Source organism: Labrus mixtus, chromosome 18 (assembly GCF_963584025.1).
Source record: "Labrus mixtus chromosome 18, fLabMix1.1, whole genome shotgun sequence".
In the NCBI taxonomy this organism is placed as follows: Eukaryota; Metazoa; Chordata; class Actinopteri; order Labriformes; family Labridae; genus Labrus; species Labrus mixtus.
The window spans coordinates 20,708,904-20,714,903 of record NC_083629.1 but is presented as its reverse complement, the minus strand read 5'-3'; positions in this window follow the sequence as shown (position 1 = coordinate 20,714,903).

Below are 6,000 nucleotides of genomic sequence, written 5' to 3'. Positions count from 1 at the left end.
GTATTATTATAGAAAAAGCTTTCTGGCCCCGCCTAAAACACTAAAGTGATTCTTACACATTTAAGAACCAGTACATATAAAACATATTAAAACGTATTAGAGCTTGAGCGCCATATAGCCTAGCGGTTATGTTGCGCGCCTCAAGCACAGAGGCTGTAGTCATCCTTTCAGCAGCTGTGGGTTCAAATCCAATCTCAGTTCTTTGATGCATGTCACCCCCCACTCTCTTCTCCCTGCACTTCCTGTCTCTCTTCAGCTGTCCTATCTAATAGAGTCAAAGAGAAGCCCAAGAAATAAAACAAAAAAAACCAACATCCTACTTTTTTTGTATTCATGACTTTTTTGCTTTCTAATCTTTTATACCGTATTTATCATATTTAACATTTTAGTGCATTTTGAAGAGTCTTTATTCTAACCGAGTGGTTTTAGACTCCAGTGGACTTTTATCTATTGTTACCAGTTTTTTATGGTTTACAAGTTGAAATGAGCTGTTTCTTTTCTTTTCCATTTGCCCAAGGAAAAAGTCTCATCCCGGTCAATAAAGTAGATAAATCAACTAATTGATTGATCCATAAAAGGAAAATGAATCACAAACCATTTTGACTCTTAAATCAAAGATTTGCCGTTTTTCATTGTTATTCATAAACAGTCTTTGGTTTTGGACTGTCAATAAGACAAAAGAAACAAACAGAAGACGTTGCTTCCCCCACATAAAAAAAAGAAGAAGCATTTTATAGTCTTGAAGGTTGACTGAAATATCGTGAAATTATTGGCCAAATAAGTCCAAATTGAAAAAAAGTGTCGTTCGATGAGCTTTTACAGGAGTGAAAGATTTGTTTCTAAGAATTATTTTTGGACTTTTGCTTTTATTTGATGTGATAGTGGAAAGAGTAGGAAATCAGGAGAATGACATGCAGGAAAGGAGCCACAGGTCAGACTTGAACCTGGGCCATCCGCTCTATAGTTTCCACACACGGGGCAAGACCTAACCACTAGGCCATCTGCACCCCACAGAAGTCAAATTTTAAATGCAAACCTTGTACTTCCAGTCTTCCACCACTGGTACATATTAAATGGATGAACCTGTAAAATGTATAGAATCTTATAAATGAAAGAATTGGAAAAAAAAAAATGAAAATACAAGCATGGGAAGTGGTGACAGTGCAGATTTCTCTCAAACCCTCTGTAGAGGCTCCCTGAGGTCCCCCTTGTTGTTAAAGGCCTTCAACTGTATCCAAGCCTGTAGATTTCACAGAAATCCCCAGAAAGCACCGCCGGACAGTGTTACTGGCAATGTTACTGATGTTTGTACTGTGCAATGATAACAGAGCTCAGAATAAAGGTTTTTTTTGCATTTTGTCTGTTTTTGGTCGCTCCGCTGGCCAGCAGTTGATGTTTCTGGTTTCTCCACGATGCCGACCGAGTCTCAACCCACACCCAAGAGGAGGACATAATTGGTGGTTGATGTAAGGGGACTGAAAGCGAGCACGTGAGTTAAGCTACAGCTAAAGATACACCATCACGGCTGGGATACAAATTTAATGTTTCAATAAACTCCACGGACCACTAAGAGCTACTTTAAACTTTATGAATGGCAGACTTGACGGGGGCCCTTGCGAGCGATTGGCGCAGAAATTACAGGGTCTCGAAAACAAACAGGGAGCCGGAAGTGTAAAAGTAACTGAAAAATGGTGGTGGTAGCTTTTGGGGTAGGGCTAATGTATGGGAGGTCACCAGTTTGAAACCCCAGAATTGCAGGAAGATGATGGAGGAGGGATGAGAAAGTTAGGACTTGATATTACTCCCCTTCTCTGAGGTGTGAACGCATGGAGCTGCAACAAACAGCTAAACATCAGAGCAACACAAAGAAAGCAACTTTACAGAGTTTTATTCTTTATAGAAAGGGTTGAGGACATTTTTGGGGAAATTTTTGCACCTCAATGCTGCTTGAGATGTTATCACCAGTCTGCTTTCTCGCATGCGGTTTAAAGCGAGAACGTGCTTCTTGGTCGCAACTCAACCGCTTCAACCAAGCACGCTGCTTTATCTCGGCTGTAAGATTAGACTGTTTCCACACTTCAGTTTGCTGTAAGGTTTATTTCGGGGGAAAGCTCTGACTCAGCAGCTATTTAAAGGAAATCTAAGTTTCAGGGTTGCAGGAGCCAGAAACTAAATTAACTCAAAACTCGACCAGACAGTTTATGAGGTGCTGGAAACAGCACTTGTGCGCACAATGTATTCCAAAGGTAAAAAGGTCAGAGCAACATACATACATATGCATCTCGTGTCGTTTTCCTCACAGTTGGCTGTTACTGATGCATGCGAACAATCTTTTTGAGTAGTTCATTCAATTATAACTTTCCTGCGGATTATCCTGTCTAGCTCCAAACCTCCTCAAAGTTAAGAAATTCCCTCAAACAGAAGACAGACTGCTTGATTTGGGCCCAATCTGCTTAATGTGGGATCATTTAAAGATATCAAAGTCAAACAAAACCACCTTGATGGGATTTTCAGCGTTAAATGTAGGTGGCGGAGTCCTGTATTTAGGGATAATGACTAATCCGCTACATGAATCCTGTGAAAATGTTGGGTTTTGCTGTCTGTGTCAGGCAGCGTCAGCCATTGCACAACAAGCACCAAAAAAAAGAGAAACCAAGTCTTAGTGTGTGAGGAAGTCTTAGTGCGAGACAGGAGCATGAAAACTCTTAATACAGAGTAAACTCTAGAGGAGCAGAGGTTTATATTTGACTCGTCAGTTCATAATTATGTTTGACTTAAGCACACACTGCAGTTGGAGTGCTAAAGTCTTGTGTCTATGCCTTAAATGCAGAGCGACAAGCGAGGAACAATGTTCATACATCCGAATGTCACCTCACGCTCAGCAGCAGATAGTTAGCTCTGCACCACAGTGACCTGCGGCGCGACAAGACGCGCGTTGTTTCTTGTACGCTAAATTTAGTCGCAGGCATGTCTGTTTTGAAAATAAATGTACGAGCCTAACTGTTACATGCATGTTTTCGCTCGCGGTGTTTGTATATAGAGACGTGACCACAGGAAGCCGAAACCGACAGTGTGTCTGTAACAATGCCGGGGGGGGCCCAATCCGGTGCGGTGTGGAGGTTTGTTTTGCCGGCTGATACCCCAACCCGAGTCAGAATCAATGACCCTTACAGAGTCTATATCGGAATCTTTCAAACTTACAAAATATACACAAACATTATCATCCTGTCTGCCCCCCTCTTAAAACACTGTACCAATAAATAGAGCGTAAAGACTTATTTTTCAACCAGCTTGTACAGTAAAATAATTATGACTATTTTTAAAGGTAGGGTTGGTGATTTTATACAGCAGACACTATTTGTTATTAAAACGGTCTTTACACCCCCGACAGCAGTCATTAAATCATGAGCTCTGAAACAGCCGTCACCTCTAGCTGCTGTAATTCTGTAAAAACTGCCCTGAGGTCCGGATGGGAAGTACCAATCAAATGCCTCCCTGGCTTCCTGTGTGTACCCTTGCTGTGCACCACCGTGCTGTCAAAGCGCTTCACTGCTGCTGCTGGAGGTATTCCACGTCTACTGGAGGATGACACGGTCACTCTGAAGACCAGTGACACGGTTACTTGAGTCTAAGGGCATGAAAAGTGACGCCATGGGTTTTGTCTTTCTGTTGCCACATGCTTTAACACATTCAGTGTGATCATTTGCGGTGTTTTCACATTGCGACACACGGTAACGTAGTTGCATAAAGTTTAAAGCGATGTGCTGAGATCCTCTGTCCGCCCCAATCATGGAGCAGTTGTGATCCAGCAGCGCTCGTGAAATCCTGCAGTATTGAAGAAGACTTGAAACTAGCCAGCGTTGTTGCATTAGAGGAAATGACTCCAGTGTGATAAGTTAACTGAGAAGTATTCAGTCAGTCTGATGCAGCAAGACTTGTTTTTGCGACGACTGCAGGCACCCTCTGCTCGCCAGTAAAAATGATGTTCGTTTTAAGATGTCTGTGTAGGTTCTCAGTCATCCAGGTCATGGTCAATTCAAAGCTTAATCCAAGGGGCAACTGGACTGGTTGAAGATCTTAAAGATGTTTCACAAGAAGCCTTTCGGAGGAGAGGTGAAGATCTTCAACCAGTCCAGTTGCCCTTTTGATTGAGCTTTGAAGATACCGTTTTAAGGCACTTTGGCATTGGCTTCACTTTTGAAACCAAGAGGCCACGTCCACTTTTTATATGAAGGTATGAAACTCTCTGCAGAAATGTTTCCTTCAAGTTTGTATGCATGAGAGTGTGTCCTTGCATCAGAACAAACAAAACAAAAAAATCTTTACCATGACACTGTTGCGTAATGCTTAGAAATGTAAATTGAGTTAACGTCTATTGAGTCCACTGCTGTAGCTGGTCTTGATCTCTTAACCAGACCTTTTTTAAACCACTGCTCTTGGCTTTTGCACCGACCGTCTCAGGCCTCTGGTTTCCCCCCAAGTTCATTTTCCTTTAGTCATAAGTAATTTTAGTGCTTGGACCCCGGTGTTCCTGCTTGCATGTGAAGTTTATATGTTTGATATTGGAGAAAAATCAAAGCCACAGTACACTGTGTACAAGTCTCTACAAATATGAAGCATCATAAAAAGGAGAAACATGCAGTGTGCTTGTTAAATGAAGTCGACTGTAACCAAGACTTTGACAAACTTTACATTTGTTTTCCCAAAACCTAGAATGGATTCAACTGGCTCTCTATCACAAAAGACATAAGAAAAAACGTCAGTCTTTCAGACAAGTGCCTGTCTGCAGATGTTTTGGAGTTTGTTGTTGGTAATCCACAGACTGAAGAACATCTCAGAATAAATCCAAACACAAACACACAAAGTCAAGTCTCATTCCGTATGGTTTGCACGTCGGTGGCTGGCTCCTTGTTGTGTTTGTTTTTAGGGTTTACCCATTTATATTTGTAGGATTTTTTTGACGAGACATGCCAAAGGTGGATCACAGATGTTAAAAAAAAAAAAAAACCTCTAGTGAGTTTGTCCAGGGCCTCACGAGGCGAGTGATTGTGGAAATGGAAGGCTGTCTGACACAGCATGGGTCCCTCCATCAGAAAAACCAAAGAGCATTAAACTGTGTCTAACCACAGGTCATTTGAGACTGTTGCTGACATTCAGACCAAACAAATCCAAAGTGTAAAAATGCCCCGAGACTACATTTGTCCGTGTCGTGTTGAGTGGACGTTTACTGAGAAATGTAACAGGAAGAGCTCTCTGCAGGAAGCTGTTAAACACCAAGTGATTTAACGCTTTTTCACAGAGAAAAGTCATGGCAGAGCCCGTCTTCAAAGGAGCTATTAGACCTGCGATTATATGAAATGAGCTGTTTAACCGTCCCTTTTTTTAGCAAGGGAAGCAAGTGTTCAGGATGAGGTACAAGGAAAATGCATTTTGTGTTCCTTTAGTTTCTAACTTTTACATGCACTTGTTAATGAAAAGCTTTTTTTAGACAAAGGAAAAGGCAGAGTTGTAATGGACTGAATCCTGGCTGGGTTAAATGATGTATGCGAACCAGCTGCACTATATAGATGAAAGCCATGGAAATGTATTTTAAAAATTGAGAATAGCATCTTGGTGGGTCGAGATTAACTTTTTTTTTGCAGTGCTTCATAAATATGTTATCATGCCTTTTTTTAAATTTTTTTTTATTTTTTTTACCTGATGTGTAAAACCCAGGGTTCACATTTGTCTTTAATTTGATCAAACATGATAATAAATGCTTCCAGGTGGTCTGCAGGGTCAGGGTTACAAAAAGAAGAAGAACAAAAGGGTTTGTTATTTTGATGAGCCAACTGTTTCTGTGTGGAGAGCTTGTTTTACTGTAAGGCCTCGTCCCGTCCCGAAGCGGAGCCAAGTGGTCCTAAACACAGAAAGAGTGTGACTCATTGTGCTCTGTAATTTGGGCACACTGCAGCTGTCTTACGTGACCACGGCTGTAGACCTGTTAACCAGACGGATCCA